Source organism: Callithrix jacchus, chromosome 11 (genome assembly GCF_049354715.1).
Source record: "Callithrix jacchus isolate 240 chromosome 11, calJac240_pri, whole genome shotgun sequence".
Lineage (NCBI taxonomy): Eukaryota > Metazoa > Chordata > Mammalia > Primates > Cebidae > Callithrix > Callithrix jacchus.
In genome coordinates this window covers 29981540-30000606 of record NC_133512.1, presented here as the reverse complement: position 1 = coordinate 30000606, position 19067 = coordinate 29981540, and the positions used below count along the sequence as shown (strand labels likewise).

The following is a 19067-nucleotide window of genomic DNA, read 5'->3' as shown; positions in this document are numbered from 1 at the left end:
TAGATCCGGCTGAAGAAAAATAAGGAATTCATAGTCAATCTAGCTTATTTTATGCTTCATACAACCTGAGTATCGAAGTATTCATAGATAAAGAGATAGGCTGTTGTTTTCCTACTTAGCAAAGTAATGCTAATCCAGTTAAGTTCAATAAATGTTTCTTGCAAATCTACCACAGGTTTTTCTGCATCCTTGCCGAATCTGGTTACAGGCACAGAAGTAACAAACAGAAAATATTCAGTTGCTTCCATGTTTCTACTTTCTGACCACTGGAGACATTTCTCTCTTTTTTTTTGTTTTTCGCAGAAAAGTAATTTATTTAGGCAGACAAAAAGAAAAAGGAGAGAGAAAAAGATGAGAGAGAGAAAACTTCCACGAAGATTGTGGAAGGGGACCCCAGAGGGAGAATTCCACATTTCTCTTTAGAGTTTTGCTATTTTTATTTATGTGTTTCTTTGTTTATTCATTCATTTGGTGAGCTTTTTATTGAGGACGAACACGCAATAAAGCATTTCCCTTTGATTTTATGGTAAAATATAAAACTAGGCCTTTATGAAATATCATTGCTTTCTACCACATGACAGCTATGTCTTGAATAAGTCACAATGCTTCTTTGAAGAAGTTCCTCAGTAAAAGGGGATAATAAAATCTACCCTATTCATCTTAAAGTGGTTTTCTGAAAGCCAAATCACTTTATGATGACGAATATGAAAGTGCTCTGTAAATATTAGAGGGTACTGTTACTTGTTATTAGCACAGATACCCGTGGATCAGAAAACCTAGTAACAAAAACAGTGTATTTACTTTCAGCACACTTCCTAGGGGTGTGTGTGTGCACATGCATGTGTGTTATCAGCACGAGAAGTAGGGTGGCTCTGTGCCCTGCAGGCGGTATTATCATTTCCCAGGTACAACTATATTTCTGCAAGCATCAGAGTTCAAGGTAGAAACAAGACTTGGGACAGCTGTCCATATACCTGACCCAGAATTGTGTGGTATTGCGGTGTTATACCAACATCTAAGTTTCAATCATTCCAACTCTAGAGCTGTTGTTTTTTTTTTTTTCACTTTGCTCATTTCCAGAGCTTGATTGGTGGCAAAGGATACTTGAAATGTCCCAAATCTACAATTTTATGATCACGAGGTGTCTTCACCTCTCCCCTGCTGGTGACAGATATGTGGCTGTTCCAGAGTAACTTAAAACAAGTACTACTAGGAAAGAACTTTCTGAAGAAACCTTAGTGGGCTCCAAATTGGCAACCCAAAGAAACCAAAAGTTAGTGGAGGGGAAGTCACTGACCTAACGATAGAGGCCGGTTTCATTTGCTCCATTCACTGAAGCAAAACTTGGACCAGAAGACTCATTACTCAAACCAGATGCTGGTTTTCTAACATCCACTTCAGGGAGGAACTGCTTCCACGTTCTTTTTATTTTGAATATGCAATATTACAAAGCAGACAAATCACCACATTAATAAAGGCACACTTAAAGTTTGTAAAGTTGGTTTAAAAAAGAACTGAGTGTAGAAAATCTGTTTTCAAAAGTTTGTTGCCAGAAGCATTTAAAAATTTTTTTAAATTATGTGACCAAAGAAATGCTACAATTGGTTTAAGAAAAGATCAATTATGGGCAGCAATAAAATTATCATGATAATTAGCCCCAAATGTTGATTACTGCCAGCTGGAATTATCTGGTCATAAGGCATACAAAGTACTGTGTTCATCTATCTCAAACAAGAATGAATGGCAGGACTGCCCCAGGTTATCAGTCAAATGAGATGGGAGGCAGGGGAGGTAGAGGAGCAAACGACACAGAGAAGGCTGGCTATACAGACCTCAAGTGCTTAAGAGAAAGCAAACATTCATAAACATTTGTATCAAGCACAAAAACTCCACTTCTAAAAACAGCCTGCTGATAATCTTCCTCTTAAAAATGATTATTCTGGGCCGGGCGCAGTGGCTCACACTTGTAATCTCAGCACTTTGGGAAGTCGAGGAGGGTGGATCACGAGAGGTCAAGATATCGAGACCATCCTGGTCAACATGGTGAAACCCTGTCTCTACTAAAAATACAAAAAATTAGCTGGGCATGGTGGTGCGTGCCTGTAATCCCAGCTACCCAGGAGGCTGATGCGGGAGAAATGCCTGAACCCAGGAGGCGGAGGTTGCGGTGAGCCGAGATCAAGCCATTGCATTCCAGCCTGGGTAACAAGAGCGAAACTTCGTCTCAAAAAAAAAAAAAGATTATTCTATATCTCGTTAAAAGAATGACAAGGATCAGATCTCAACCCTGGAAAAAAAAGTGTGAGCCTCTCTAGGGAGAAAGTAAGCCAGGTAGAGCTCAGGAGAATGTGAAAGCAGAATGCTGGGAATGGGGCTCGAAAGACAACTTGGGCCTCTGGACACAATCTCAAAGTGGGAACCCGCCTCCAGTTCAGGGCATTCAGAGGTGACACAGCCTTGTTGCGTAATGTCCAGGTTCATTCTCAAAGAGTCTGGCCTGGGGAATCAGTTTCTAAAAACACAGCAGTGTTACCACTGGGGGCCCACTTCTGTTGCTTTATGGTGACAGACTATAGCATTTTAGAGATGAAATAATCACCAGCCTCATTTTACAAACAGGACCAAGGAGGCAGAGTGAATCCTCATGGGACTAACTAATGGCAAAGCCAGTTCTCCAACCCACGTGTCCTGACTCCTTTACCCAGCTGCTCCTGTTCTCTCTCCCTGGGCTGGTGGTGAGGCTCTGAAGAATGGTTACTAACACTGCTGCTGAGGAGTACTCACTGACCGCAGTCTGGCCGTTAGGAAAGGACATGCTCCTCTCTGGCCTTGGGCATGCTCACCTGGTGATTCAACATCAGACAGCTGCAAAAGAAAATCTATATTCATAGTGGAGCTATAACTCCTATTTACCAGAACCTACTATAGACCAGGCACAGTGCTAGGCCCTGCATTCATTCACCTCTTGTAATGCCTATGACCCAGGAGGTGTTTATAGCCTCATTTTACTAAATAATGAGGCTGAGAGACGGGAAGTAACTTGCTAAGTCCACACTAATAGGTAGTGATAGTCCTCGGTTCAGATTGGTTTTTCTAGCCATGGAAGACACTGCCTTTTCTACTACACAACTAGCTCTCAAAATTTTGCTAAAGAAAGCTCCTCATTCAGCCAATTATTTGAGCTGCACTGAAAGCTTTGCCTGATGAAAGTAGCTGGATCTCTATATAAGAAATAAATAGATTCTGAACAATGGTAATAATGCTTCTAAAAGCTTGGGGTAAACACAGGTCCTTTCGGTCTACTTTGCTAAGGAGAGAAGTTTCTTGCAAAATTCCAATTTTTCCTTCCAAAAATCTTTGCTCCACATATCTTGGATATTGTTTATTATTCTTCAGTTCTCTTTAGAACAAAAGCTTAATGCAACAGACGAGAAGGGCAAGGGGAATACTAAGAAGGAAGAACAACTTTCCACAGAGGTGGTAACTGAAGTAGGCTCCCACAGATCAGACTGGGGAACTTCATTATTCTAGCTCACTGCCTCCTTGGAGCTGGCCACGCTCCACCGATGCTTTCACCTTCTGGCAACCACCTGCTACCTTTACCTTCTGCAAACACAGGCACCTTGCCAGCCTGGAGAGTTCTGCTCTCTGAACAGAACACAGATAATTCCATCTTACAGTCTGAACACAGCCCCGAAAACAAGAACTCACTGCGGGTTTGGTGCTACTGACATCTCTGCAGTTTGTAATCTTCTGCTTGTTGGGAGGCTGGCCTGTTCAAAGCTAGAGCATTCCAAAGAGACCTATTCTTAAATCAAGGAGGACTGACAGGTTGGAGCCTGCTTTCCTCAATATATAGATCAGACAAACAGAAGCATCAGCAAGGCAAACTGGGCATGGTGAACTCTCAACCAAATACAACCAACTTCTTTTTAGGGTTTTTTTACTTTTAGGGTTTATTTATTGCCAGTTTCAAGTCTGAGAATACAAAAAGAAACATGGCATGGGCTTTGCCCTTAAGGAGCTCCCAGTCTGGTGAGGGAGACAATACCTTTCACAAAGGACAACCATGGTACTGAGGATGAGTGTGAGAACACAGAGGTCTACCAGATGCTGTAAGAAAACAGGATGGATGGGCAAATAGGGACACTTCATCAAAGAAGGGGCCACATGAACGGTGCTTACAGGATTAGTAAGAATTTTCTGTGCAACAAAATGGAAGTGAAAGAACATTCTAAACAGAAAGAACAGTGTGTTCAGAGACTCAAATTTATGAAGTGGCCTGCAGTCCAGGGAGTAAAGAGAAGCAGTGTTTGTATGCGCAGGGAAGTGGGGCATGGGGGAAGGAGACATCTCAGAGACTATTTACAAAGGGTCTCTACAGGCATGTAGGAGGCAAGAGCTTTTAAAGCAATGAAATGACACATCTAGGTTCTGTTGTTGTTTTTAAATAATTCTGGCAGACATGCTGACTGGACAGGAGGCTACATCAGGGCTGCACAAAAGAAGTTAAATGCCAACCACAGGGCCAAGCCACATATGTAATTTTAAATTTTCTAGTAGCCACATTTAAGGTAAGAAAAGACAAGTGAAATTAATTTAATAATATGCTTTAACCCCTCAAACCCAAACTACTATCACTGAACATGTAATCAAGATTGTTTAAATTATAAATAAGTTAGCTTACATTCTTTCATACTAAGTCTTCTCAATCAGGCACATGTACGACACATCTCAATTTAGACTAGCCACATTTCAAGTTCTCAAAAGCCAGATGTGGCCAGTGACTACCACAATGGACAGCACAGCTGGAGATAAACCACTACAGCTAATAGAAGACCCACTTAGGTGCTGCGCTCAATAGTACCGCCAAGAAATGACAAAGCTCTGGAAAGGTATTTCTGGCCCTTGGACATACGTTGAACTGGCACTGAAATACAACTGTAAAGACATGTAACTTATTTTTGTTTTGAATAGGTAATACTTTACAGGCTTCAAATATAAAAATAATGCAACGGAGTACACAATGGAGAGCACTGCCCCCGCCTCTTCCTGCTGACCACATTCTTATCCACGCTACCCGCCACCCCACCCACCCACTAAAGTACCATTTTTAGTGAGCTCCTTTTGTTTATCCTTTCAATGTTTCTTCACTGATCAGGCAGATATGACTAGATTCCTATTTTGTCTCCTTTCTACATCAAAGAGAGTATACTATATATGGTTCTACACCTTTTTTTTTTTAAATTTAATATCGTATCTTGGAGATCTTTCCCTATGAGCGTATGAAGAGTTTCCATGCTCTCTTTAAAATGCTGCACAATATTCCATTGTAAGGGTGGATCATAGTTTATTTAACCAGTCTTTCGGCAATGGGTACTTGAATTGCTTCCAGTCTTTTCTATCACAAACAATAGTCTAATGAAACACCTACTCTGTATGTCACTGCATACACATTCAGATGCATCTCCAGGAGAAATGGCCAGAGACAGACTGCTGGGTCAAAGGGTAACTATATTTGTAATCTTGATAGATGAAAACTGACCGAACTGGTCCTTATAAGGGTTATGCCACTCTGTACTCTTAGAAGTACAGTGCTGATGTTTCCACAAGTGGTCAACAATGTCGAACAATGTCTAAATTCACACTGTAGAATTTTTGCCAATCTGATAAAGTTTAAAGTACTACTTGAGCACAGTTTAAGTCTGTCTTTCTCTTATTATGGTATTACCTTATCTGAAGATCTTTTCCTAGGTCTGAAGGCAATATATATATTTTTTCTTTTTTGAGATGGAGTCTCACCCTGTCACCCAGGCTGGAGTGCAACGGCACAATCTCATCTCACCACAACCTCCACCTCCTGGGTTCAAGCAATTCTCCTGCCTCAGCCTCCTGAGTAGATAAGATTACAGGTGCACACCATCATGCCTGGCTAATTCTTTGTATCTTTAGTAGAGATGGGGTTTCACTATGTTGGCCAGGCTGGTCTCGAACTCCTGACCTCATGATTGATCCACCTGCCTCGGCCTCCCAAAGTGCTGGGATTACAGGTGTGAGCAACCCTTCCCAGCCAAGACAATGTATTTCTTATTCTGAGGATAATCTGTTCATTTACTTTGCCTAGGCTATTGGTATTCCAAGACATTTTCTTTTCTTTTCTTTTTTTTGAGATGGGAGTCTTGCTCTGTTGCTCAAGCTGGAATGCAGTGGCGCAGTCTTGGCTCACTGCAACCTCTGCCTCCCAGGTTCAAGTGATTCTCCTGCCTCAGCCTCCCATGTAGCTGGGATTAGAGGCGTGCACTACCATGCCCAGCTAGTTTTTGTATTTTTAGTAGAGACAGGGTTTCACCATGTTGTCCAGGCTGGTCTCAAACTCCTGACCTCAAATGATCTGTCCACGGCCTTCATGCCACTTTCTTATTCATTTTTAGAAGCTCTTTATATAGAGGTTAACTCTTTGTCCATTTCAAATAGTTTCTTCTCTGATTGTCATTTGTCTTTTGAATTTGTTTACGGCATTTTTTTAAGTCAGGTAAATAATATTTGAATTTAATCAAATTTATCAATTTTTTTTTAATGGCTGCTGGATTTTGAGTCATGGCTAAAAAGCCCTTCTTACTTCAAGGTTATAAAGGAATGTCTTCTAGTTTCTCAGCATTTTATGCAGATACAAATATGTATTTGTATTTTGAAATCCATCTTAAAAATATCATTTTTCACTTTTTCCAACTGAGGTAAACTAGTCGTTTGCTGTACTGCCTTTCTCGTTTCTCCCTCCCTTCTTTCTTTGTCATAACTCTTTTGAATACAAAAAAAATCACATAAAATTACTGGTAATCATATAAAATTAATTGATCAAGTTGGAATTTATCTGAATGGTATGAGCTATGGAAACAACCTCACCTTTCTCCGGATAGCCACCCACTTGGCCCAGTACTATATACTAAAAATCTCATCATTATCTCATGGAAAACACAACTTTTAAATACTATTCTATTTGTCTAGACAGTAACCTGGATTTTTATAAACTCATGGTTCTGATTCTGTAGTCTAGACACTACAGAGGTAAATACAACTTACGTTATTCAGTTATTTATGGGAACTGCCAAGTTTCATGAAACTGCATTCATCACATCTTCAACAGTATCTTTTAAGCAGATGCTTGACTTGAAGAGATATACAGACACAAACTGCCATTTAGAAAATTACAACTGGGAGGTCGCTAAGTTATTTTTCAGAATTAATTTGTTTAAAAAGCAAGCAATACAACACAATTAAAGTCTGACAAAACTCACAGAACTCTGGTTTACTCAAGTCTATTTTATATGAACACCAATGCAGTATTAAAAAAAAAAAAAACAAAAAACACTGCAACAAAAATAGGACAGGGAAAACAGGCAAATCTGAAAATGTCTGGTCCACGTCAGCCAGAAAAGTGGTAAATGACATTTCAAGTTTTTCATAGGGATAAAAGTATAAAACAATTTGTAAATTTGCGTGTCATCCTTGCATAGGGCCATGCTCATCTCTGTATCTTTCCTATTTTTGCATATGTGCCACCAAGAGGAGTGCAAAAAGAATATTTTTTAACAAGGATCTAACATTCCCAATTATTTCTATTTGAAAGTTTCTAGTAAGCTGGAATTTTTTTTTTTTTTTTTTTGAGACAGAGTTTCACTCTTGTCACCCAGGCTGGACTGCAATGGCGCGATCTCGGCTCACCGCAACCTCCGCCTCCTGGGTTCAGGCAATTCTCCTGCCTCAGCCTCCCTAGTAGCTGGAACTACAGGCGAGCACCACCATGCCCAGCTAATTTTTTTGTGTTTTTAATAGAGACAGGGTTTCACTATGTTGACCAGGATGGTCTCGATCTCTTGACCTCGTGATACACCCGCCTCGGCCTCCCAAAGTGCTGGGATTATAGGCGTGAGCCACCACGCCTGGCCATAAACTGGAATTTTTAAAGTAAAAATGTGAAAGCTACAGTATTCTATGGCAAATGACCTTGTATTTCATTACTAATTCTAATCTTCCATATTAACATTCTTCAAGTTTTTATTCAATCCATAATGTACACATTACCCTATCGTTTGAGGTTATAAGTTTTAAAATACACACACACACACACACACACACACACACACACACACACACACACACACAGAGTCATTAGCAGCATATCCTTCAAAAACAGCAGGGGGATCTGTTCCCGCAGGGGATGCTCATGTATTAGACACAAAATGTAAAACTTTCACATAGCAGCTGATCTTACCAGATAAACAGCTATAACAACAAATGCCCCTACATAAGTATGAAGGCAACGCTGGGGAAGAGGGCAGGGAGAACCCAGTGGAATGAAAGCTCCCTAGACATGAACAAAGTATGGCTCCTAAGACCTCGGTGCTGTTCAAAGAAACAGTTGAACTGGAAGCCAACAGCTCTGTGAACCAAGAGGCAGTAGCCATGCTGCTCCCCAGGCAGCCCCCAGCCTCCCTACCCACTCGCACCCTCAAGAAGCTCCTGCTTCCCTTGGCAATCTGCAGACCATCACTCACAAACCTGATCTCCAGCTCTGAGAGGATGCTCCTGAATTTCAACCTTTTGTTGGCTTGCAAGTAGGTGCCTAATGGAGATGATTTGCCCTTATATCATACCCAAGTATCTAAAAGTAACCATTAATGCCCCCTGCCCCTCCCCTTCAACAAAACCCTACTTTGTTTCCCCTATTTATGTCAATCATATGATCATTTCCCTACTTACCTGGACTCCTCAGCACCTCAGACAACAGGCATCTTCTGACTCAACCTTCCCTCGACACCTGCGACAACCACTCACCGAGTCTGCTTTTGTGATGTCTGCATCTTGCCCATCTTTTTTGTTTCCAATGTCACTTATCTACTTCAGACCCTCCTCACAACCCTGCGCCCACTTCATCATCTCTTAATTTGCTTCTTCATTCCTCCATTTAAAATCGGCTTTCCACATGGCTGCATGGACCTTTCCTGAATGGTACTTTCTCAAAAACCTTCCATGCTTCCCCCTACTAATTATATGACAGCCCCAAATTATGCCATAAATCATCTCATTCACTCAACAGATATTTACTGAATACCCACTATGTGCCAGATCCTATTCTGGGCATTTGGGGCATATCAATGAACTGATTAAAACTCTTGCTTAATCTTGTCTTAACCTGTTTTCCCCTGCCCCTTACCCCACTAGTCCCTTACCTAACTATAAGTATTACCTATACATATATCTGTATCAGCAGTTACAGTCTACTGTATTGATACATTCAATGACGTCTAACAAGCCCCTACTACGTGTTGGATTCAGCAGTGAGCAAGATAGATGTAGTTTTTTTCTGTCTTCTCTAACCCTGCCATTCTAAAATATGCAACCCAACACCTCCAGCAGCCACAAAGACTCCCATAGGCAACCAAGCCCACATTAGAGGCCATCAATCCCTTTCTGTCTTGCAATAGCACTTATCAAATGAAAGTACTTACGGTTCTTATTTGTTTGGTGGGGCTGTTTTGTTTTTAAACTTTTCAGGGGTTTAATGAAACTCCCTAATTAGAGTAAAGGTCTTTGAGGACTGGACGCTTATTCTCTTCTTTGCACTCCCTAGAATGCCATAATTACTGAACATTATAGCTAAAGGAAACTTCTGATCCCAGTTCATCAAACCCATATTATTGCTTGAGGAACTTGAGACATGGAGAAGCTAAACTACAATATCAAATGCTGAAGGGAAGTGAATAAAAATATGAAGGCAGTCTAGCAGGCCTCTTTCCCTTTGTCCCTAGGGGTGGAGGAAGATGACTGAACCACTAGTTGCACACAATTCTTTTACCTCTAGAATTCATGCAGGGACTCTTAAGCTGTCTGAATTGTTTGGAGCTTCTCCCCAGATGAGGCCTAGCTAAGCTGGGAAGCCCACCGCAAATGGGAGATTTGCTTAGCTCTGCCCCTACTCGTTGCATTTGCTTGGGACCTAGACGATGCTAAGAAACTAAACCCTAAGCCCCGATATTTTCCAGAACTAAACCCTAAGTCCAGACATTAACCCCACCCATGAAATCCAGGGGTTCTGCTGGGCATGGTGGCTCACACCTGTAATCCCAGCACTTTGGGAGGCCCGGGTTGGGGGGTGCAGTGGATCACCTGAGGTCAGGAATTCGAGATCAGCCTGGCCAACATGGCGAAACCTCGTCTCCACTAAAAATACAAAAAGTAGCCAAGGATGGTGGCGTGTGCCTGTAATCTCAGCTACTCGGGAGGCTGAGACTGAAGAAGTGTTTGAACTTGGGAGGCAGAGATTGCAGTGAGCTGAGATCGCGCGCCACTGCACAACAGAGCATGTCTCTGCTTCAAAAAATAAATAAATAAATAAATTCAAGGGTTCCCTTATTCTGCCGTATCAATGCTCTACCCTCCCATCTGGCCAGTGAGCTGCCCCTGCTTGAAGCCAGAGAGCTCTCTAAGGGAGGTAGCTGTTACCCCCAGCTACAGGTAAAATGGAACTACAATGAAAAGTATCTACAAGCACAAAATAAGAATAGCCATGTGAGACGTGCAATTTGAAACAGGCTGGTAGGGTCTAGGAATCATCTACAAAGCTGTGAGATGTAGCATGCTGTAGGATTTTTAACATGAGCTCTGTTTCTACATCCATGTAATTTCTTCTCCTCTATTTACATGAAACTCAAGGGGGAAATGTGTGATCCTATTTTCATCCCAACCCTTGTGCTCACTGAAATGACAATTGGTACTCAATAATGTTTCCTGAATCCCCTAAAAGTGAGTCAAATTTAACAGAGGTGTAGTTGCACACATATGACCAATGTTGATAAGATTGTCTCATATGTTTGTACATTTCTCTGTGGGGCCTAGAAAAACTGATAGCACTTAATTGGGCATAGATTATTAAGCCCATGTTGACCAAGTGAGACACCCTTTGGGTGTTGTCTTACACAGCTTTCCCATTATTCACAAATAAATCTGTACCCTCACTTTATAATCACCTTCGGTGTCCCCGTCTTTTGGGACACCAAAGGACAGCTTCCATAATCTTGGAAGCTGGCTGACAAAAGTTCTCTCCCAAGCTACCATCATACCTAGAAGATGGTATAACGTGCCAATGTTCACATAGAAAGAAAAGTTTTTAAGATTGAAGAATATTTCTTGCATTTATGAAAATCTCTTAAGTATAGATACTTTCTATCTCTATACTTTTTAACAATTCATTTAATTTCTTGTTAACAGCAGCCAGGGAGTGGCCTTGTTTATTTCTATTTAATTAAATGAATTGTTAAAGCAGGAGAAACATATCATTCTAAGCTCTGATTTTAAATCTTTTATCTGATTTTAGCTTCTTTGGGGAAAGAAACAAGAATTCATGTCTGAGCCAAAAGCAAATAACATGCAGGACCTCCCATCAGCGATACAGCTGCCAGAGAGTCTTCTCTAATGTGCTCCCAAACTCATGTTTCAGCTTTTCCTCCCCTTCCTCCCCTGCAAACAGGACGGGCACCTTCCACCCAATCCAGGCTCCCATCATGTCTGGAACATGCTCTGCAGCTCAGCTTATGTGAACATCTGAACTTTGTTTCCAGAACTCAGCCACCATGACCCAGGTCAGCCTAACAGTAACTGCTGACCCAGATCACAGGGCTGGAGCTCTTTCAGGTCCCTTCTGCCTTGAGTTGAAAATGGTTCAGGCAACTAGGCCACCAAGCAGGATTAAGCACCCCTGCCCCCGCCCCACCCCAGGCCAGATCTGTGGAGGAGGAGAAAACAGTGGCTGAAGAGCCAGCTGGGCCTGAGATGTCAATGTGGCCTGCCTTCCATCAATCTACCAGACCCGAACAGATGAAACACTAACGTATCATTTCTTGCGAGGTTACGGCAATCCTGGAATGCCAATCAACACTATCCATGCAGGGACGCAGCAGTCATGTGTTCATTCATTCATTCTCTATGTAATAAGCCCCTCCATAGTTATAGGCAGATACATCCCAATTTGGAAAATTGAGTGAGCCCCCAGTTAACTAGAACCCAGGGAAGTATGAACTTCCATTAACTGGAATGATGGGTTCCTTCACCTAAGTGACATTTCAGCCAAATGAACTTCTCATTATTTCTTGAACACACAAAAATACTGATATCCTATCTAAAGATGCCTCTCCCTCTTCTCTATCAGAAGAAATCAGTTCTATCTTAAAGATGTCACCTCCCTGGGAAGTCTTTTCCAACTCCCCCAGCCTTTCCAGGGGACTTTCCAGTGGCATCACCCTGCAAGCCCACCCTTGCTCTCTCCTCTGGCCACACTGCTCTTTTCTCTGTGGCTTCCATGTTAATCTGCAATCTGTCTCAGGGCCTGTGCACATGCAGTTTGCTCTTGAGAAATGCTCCTGCCTGTACTCTGAATCATGACCACCCCCAGCACTGTGACCCCTACCACTCACCCCTTCTTCAAAGTAAGTCTCACTGTCTTCAGATCTCAGTTCAACCAGCAAAGCCTTTCCTAACCCCCAACATTACTCACCCTCAAAGCAGCCCATGCCTTTCCTTTCCTGCACTTATCAGAGCTGTTCTGGTAGAACCGGGATATGACCTGATTAAAGTCTATTTCCCCACCAGACTGTAAGCTTCTTAAGAACAGGGACAATGCATATTTTCATCTGTCATTGCAACCCAAGTGACCAGCACAGTGGCATACAGTAGGCACTCAGAAAAGATTAGCTGAATGAACGAATGACCTTCTCTACAGTGTCTGTGTCATTATATTCTAATTGCCCATTGTGTGCTGGCCACAGAGCCTGGCTACCGCCAGCCACATCAGAGGCAAACACTTCCCCAGAATTCATTTACAAATGGAAGTGGACATGCATCTCTATCTCCTGCACCTTGTGCATACATACACATCTATAGCAATGATGGAGGGTGGAGTTAAGGGTCTTAAAATCCTAAGATTCATGACTCTAAGGTCAGGAAAAATCGGCCATAGAACAGATCCAAAAAGGTAGAAATACTAACCAAAAATCAAGGGGGCAGGTAATATTACTATTTCTGATCAATTCTAACCTAACCAGAAAAGCTAACCAGAAAACTCACAACCAAAGAATCCCACTTCCTGGTTCTTCTGTTGATGTTTCAGCTGTTTTGACTACTGAGTAAAAACCAAACTGAGTGAACAGGAGAGAGCACTGTGCCACGTGCAGCATCTCGGTCAGTGTCTGCTTGGGGCTGACTTGTGTCCTCCCAAAATTCCCATATTGAAGTCTTACCCACAGTACCTCAGAAAGTAACTATTTGGAGACAGGGCCTTTAAAAAGGAAATTAAGCTAAAATGGGGCCATTAGGATGGGCCCTAATCCAATGTGATTCCTAAGAGGAGAGCTGGACACACAGAGAGACCCCAGGAGTGTGCGCGCACAGAGGAAAGACTGTGAGGACACAGCCGGGGGCGGCTGCCAGTGAGCCAGGCAGAGAGGCCTTGGAGGAGACCAACGCTGTCAGCACCCTGCTCCTAGACTTCTAGTGTCCAAAACTGTGAGAAAAATACTTTTCAACCCTTGATGCTAAGTAGTCTGTAATACTGTGTGCTGTGGCAGCCCAAGTGGTTCTCGAGAGAAAGGGAAGGAAGAGGTTCCAACTCTCTGCTGCCTGCCCCACTCTTCACCATCCTGGGTGTCACCTTCTCCCCAGTGCCATCCTTTCATCTTCACTTGACAAATAGGCTGAGAGCCACAGAGGGAGCAAAGCTAGAACTTGACTGCAGGGCCTTGTGCTTCCAAAGTCCATGTCCTTGGCACTTTACCTTCAGATAGATCCAAAAGATCAAAGTAGAGTATAAAATATGAAAGCAGACTCTATTTTGCTTTTCTTAGCCCTCGGAAAAGAGGGGAGATCACCATTTAACTAAGTCGAAGAACCAGACACGTCTAAATAAAGTGACTGAAATGCTGTAGAACAGATGTGAACAGGAACGAATTTTGCTTTTTAATGAGCATTTTGACCAGATCAATACTATAGAATGCCACACGGTACAATGCCATTACTGTTTGCATGCAGCTACCCAGCTGACTGGCTCAAAGAGACATTACAGTAGCTAACAAATGTACTTTATAAGAGCAGGAGTCTATTATGTGAAATAAAGTCATAAAAATTTTAATTGCACTGTATAAAGAACAGAACCTGATCTGGCCTACAAACCATGGAAAGCAGAGAAAAGTAAAATGCAGCTGAATGCCTAATCAGCTGTCTGTCACTTTCTGAATAGTGCCTAATATTCTAATTATTAGTCACTACACTGAGAAGGTGCAATTATAGAACAGGAAAGATTGCTTTTTCTTTTTTTGCTAACCCTCAATTTGGAAGGCCTTCACAAAAATATTATTTAAGACCCAATAAGCTATAAAGGAAAAAATGATTAACAGTTAAAATTCAGTTTTCCCCCCAAAGCATTTTTAAAAAGCTTTGAAGTTGTATTGACAGATATGACTAACAATTGTAATCACAGAAATAAATTTAGTAAAACGATAATTTATCTGTCACAATTTACCGAGGAGGAAAAAGTGCAGCACAAGCAGCTGAATTGTGAAGTTAAAAGAAAGCAAAGATAGAACCCGGTTTTTAATGAAATGTGGAGCATTATTAATTGGTTTCCTAGCAACAGCGGGGGCTAAAATTACTTAACATGTCTGTTCAATCAGATGCAAATTTGAGTGTTATCCCTTAAATGTTGATTATAGTTGGTCTTTTCAGATGCAAATCCAATGTGTAAAGTGAATGTAAATGTTGACAATGCTGATACAAAAAAATCCCCTGATTAACATCATTCTGGTGTTCAAAGGACTAGAGTTGAAGATATTCCCTTGGAAGGACCGCAAGCTGCTGGGGTTGCCCATCTTGTCTGGCATTTTCCTGTACCTGTCCTCCCTGTCCCACCTCACCACCACCCTCACTCAGTGTAAGTATGAGAGATGACTAAAAAATGAGACTGCTGGGCCTTGTGATTTCTCAAGCACCGGTTTCTCATCAGTGCTACATAATAGAAGATGATGCTTTCAGCTTAGAATTCAATCAGCTGATGCACAGGCCTTGCCAACCCAAGACCAAGGTTGGTCTCACGTGTAGCTTTTCAGATGGAACAAGACCTTTGGGTGACTCCATCGGTATGGGATCCAAGCAAACAAATTCCCTACGAGGCTGCCAAATACGGCAGCTTTCCTCAGCTTGAACCCTGGCCTTATCCTATGGTTCAAGTGTACCATATTCCAGTCAGTGGAGGCACCAAGAAGGGGTTAGGGATGGGAAGGATGTCGCCCCTTCATAATCTCCATCATCCTCCAAAGCTACCCTAGTAACACACTACTCCAGGCAAAAGTAATGTGGGTGCCTCACTTTTACTCTCATGCAACAAATATTTACTGCATAGTTAACCATTTGCCAGACAATTATCTTAGAGTGCTGGAAACACAGAAGTGAATTAGAAAAAGTTCCTATTCTCACCCCTCCTAGTGCAGGAGAGACACAAATGCATAAATAAACTTACAAACAATAATTTCAAGTAGTGATAAGACCTAGGGAAAAAAAAGGAGCCTAATAAGGAGAGGGGATGGACATGGCTGGGAGACTACTTTGGATAAGGTCTTTTGGAGCGAGGGTACCTTCTGCACAGACTTGGAGGAAAAGGAGCATGCCAGGCAGGAATGAGCTTGGAACAGCACAGAGGCCAGAGGCTCTGAGTATCACGAAGTACAGGAAGGGCAGAGGTAATGATGCAAGAAGAGCAACTCTGAGATAAGTTCCTAAACCCTCTTCCAACAAGACTGCATTTCCCATTCCCCACCTTACAGTGCTTCAGGAACACAAGTGTCTCTAGAGCCACCTCAGGTACAGTGCAGGAGCAAAAGTGTATCATACGAGGGAGAGGAGAGGAGAAGGGAAGGGAGGGGAGGGGAGGGAAAGGGAGGGGAGAAGTGAAAAGGACAAGGGGTCTTCTCCTTTCCAGGTCAAGGCCCAGTCCCTTCCCAACCCCACCCCACCCCTAAAAGCTTCCATGCCAGTAGAGAGTACATTCTTAAAATGATCTCCTCTAGAAGAGGGGGAATGGCTTTTCTGGTTGAAGCCCCCTGCCTCTCAAGGAACAGTTTGTTCCAGAAACTCAGTCAAGGCTCTGGGATATCCCAGGCAGTAGTCGACAGCTCAGGACATATATTCCAGAAAGTTCTGGAGCTGGCTTTTGGCTAGAATTGACAGTCTCTTGACAGTTGCATACTAGGCCAAGGATCCTAAGGCTAACCTTAAGAGTACTGGGGCAAGGAAAAATGGACAGACCCTTCTTGCAAAGCATCTCACTCTAGCCTTAGAAGCCATGCCTTCAGTCTTTGAAGTATTTAAGAGTTACTATTAAATGCGAATGCCCTTTAGGGAACCATGTGTAACCTTAGGTATAACCCATATCAGGGTAGGGACACAGATGCCAGAGGAAGTTGTGGAAATGGGATGGAATCTAGTCTATCGAGTGGCCTTGTATGGACCTGCATCGGGAATGGTGACAATGTCAAGGCATGCAAGGGGAGTTGTGACGCCTGACTGGACAACACATTTCACGAGGTTTGCCTTAATTCATGTTAACCCTTACAGAGAAACACCATTGGCACCTCATTTCACCAGGGAGGTCTAAAAGAAAAAAAAGTGATAAAAAGTTTTATTTCATGAAATGAGATAAATGTCAAAAAAAAAAAAAAAAGGATAATGTGGCTGTATTAGTCCATTATCACACTGCTAATAAAGGCATACCCAAGACTGGGTAATTTATAAAGGAAAGAGGTTTAATTGATTCACAGTTCAGCATGTCTGGGGAGGCGTCACGAAACTTAAAATTGTGGCAGAAGGGTAAACAAACATATCCTTCTTCACATGGCGACAGCAAGCAGAAATGCTGAGCAAAAGGGGGAAAAGCCCCTTATAAAACCATCAGATTTCATAAGAACTCGCCCACTATCACAAGAACAGCAGCATAGGGGGTAAGTGCCCCCAAGTTCAATTACCTCCCACCGGGCCCCTCCCACAACACGTGGGGATTATGGGAACTACAATTCAAGATGAGACTTGGGTGGGGAGGCAGCCAAACCATTTCAGTGGCCCACCACTTGCTTACAAAAAAAAAAAATCCTCTCTCAGCAGCATCTACTCAGAGTTCTAGGAGGCCACTTTAAAAATTGCAAGTTAAAAATCAGGTTGTACATGTGATCATAATCCTGGTTACTGAGATGTATCTTCTAGGTCAGTGGTTCCCGAAGTGTGGTCCCCAGACCTGCAGCTGATGCAACACTTGAGCACTTACTAGAAATGCATATTCACCGGCCCAGCCCCAGACATAATGAATTAGAAATCTGGCAGTGGCCCCAGCAACCTGTGCTCCGGCAACCTCCAGGAGCTTCTGATGCACAGTATATTTGAGAACTACTCTTCCAGGCCAATTCAGCAAGAAGGTGTGCTTATACTTAGCAATGACTTTACATTTGCTGAGTTTATATTTAGCATTGACTTGCTGCAAATTATATCAATCAACAGGAAACCAAGGATAGCGGCACTGTACCTTCTGCATGATGGCACACATTCAAAAAAAACACATTCATTGTGTGAATATTTTCACATAATGACTTTTTCAAAAGAATGCACCACTCAGAACACAAGATGCTGATGTACTGATTTCTTAAAATAACCCATTGTTCTGACTGGGAGAGAAGTAGAAAGAAAAAGTGAGTTATTCTTTAGGAAACTTAAGTTTGGGGTGGCGTTCTGAGAGAAGCTCTGAGAATCACTGGGTTCTCTGATGCAAGACTCTTTCCCTTGACCCTTCATGGCCAACCATCAGGCCTCCATCCTAAACAGCAGGAGCTGCCTAGCAGTGGATAGAGAGTCTTAGTCATACAACAAGACCCTCTGTGAATACCCCTCAAACTCCCTCTACCTCTCATATTTTAGAGAGAATCTCCTAACGTTCCTGACAACAAAATGGATCTTATGCAGGCGTGTGGTTATTTCAAAACCTTGAAGATGAAAAAAGAGCCTAGAAGATGCTTTAAACATTGTAAGACAGCTATCCATGAAGAAATCTACAAGCAGAAGGATGAATCTGAAATGTAACTGCACATCAGAATCGATTGTGTTGCCTAATAAGAATGCGGATTGCTAGGCCCCAAACATTTTTTATTCATTTCGTGTGAATTGGGGTCCCAGAATCTGCCTTTTTAATAAACATGCCCAGGTGATTTTGATGCAGGGATTTGTGTTTAACTTAGTTACATGGTACCTTCTCCAGTTTTCAAGGGGTATTAATAAGGTAAAATGAGAGAGGACTTTTTAACTTAGGGAAACAAAGCAATACTATAGCAAAAGAACTACAAGTTCCTTTTTCCCTGGATGCTTATTAAAGTAGCTGACAAAAGTCTGTAGGTCTCTCATTAAAGTAGGTTTTTAATAAGGAATTTTGTTCTTTTTATAAAAGTTATACATGTTCATTGTAAAGAAATTTTAAAAAGAAACACAAAAGGGAGAAAGTATAAACTATCCATAATCCCACCATCCGGAGATAAGTTGGTACATTACATTCTTCCAGATAACGTGCTGGTTCTTTCCAAACACATTTTTTTAACAGTGGGATTAGAGTATATGCAGTTAATGTGTTATGTGTTTTTACATCTAACAACACTCTCAATAACTTTCCACCACTCCTCAGTTCTTTAAGATATAAAGTGAAATAATGCCTAAACATGAGATTTTTATGATGAGGAATTAAAATTCTATGTAACCAGTGCATAACGACAAATATTTATGTCATTTGTACAAGTATGCTAAAACTGTTTTTATTAAAGTGATTTAGTATTGAGGCAGAGTTTATTAGCAACCTTTACTAGCTCATTAGCTGATTTTAATGAAAGCATGCACATTACTGAAGGCCTCTGGATACCTCTACAATATATTCATACAACAAGTATAAACTTAAATGAAATGTATTAGACCAAGGTTTTTCTCATGAAATCCAAAGG

General features: G+C 41.8%; 1 protein-coding gene and 1 non-coding gene across 2 annotated transcripts in view; both read right to left on the bottom strand.

Moving 5' to 3' along the window:
* The window catches only part of JAZF1 (JAZF zinc finger 1), a 344361-nt gene that overhangs the window by 274140 nt on the left and 51154 nt on the right, over positions 1-19067 (bottom strand). The gene's annotated exons all lie outside the window — the stretch shown is intronic.
* On the bottom strand, positions 7470-7572 carry LOC118143947 (U6 spliceosomal RNA). Its single transcript, XR_004728429.1, has one exon. It is a non-coding gene; the product is annotated as a U6 spliceosomal RNA (small nuclear RNA).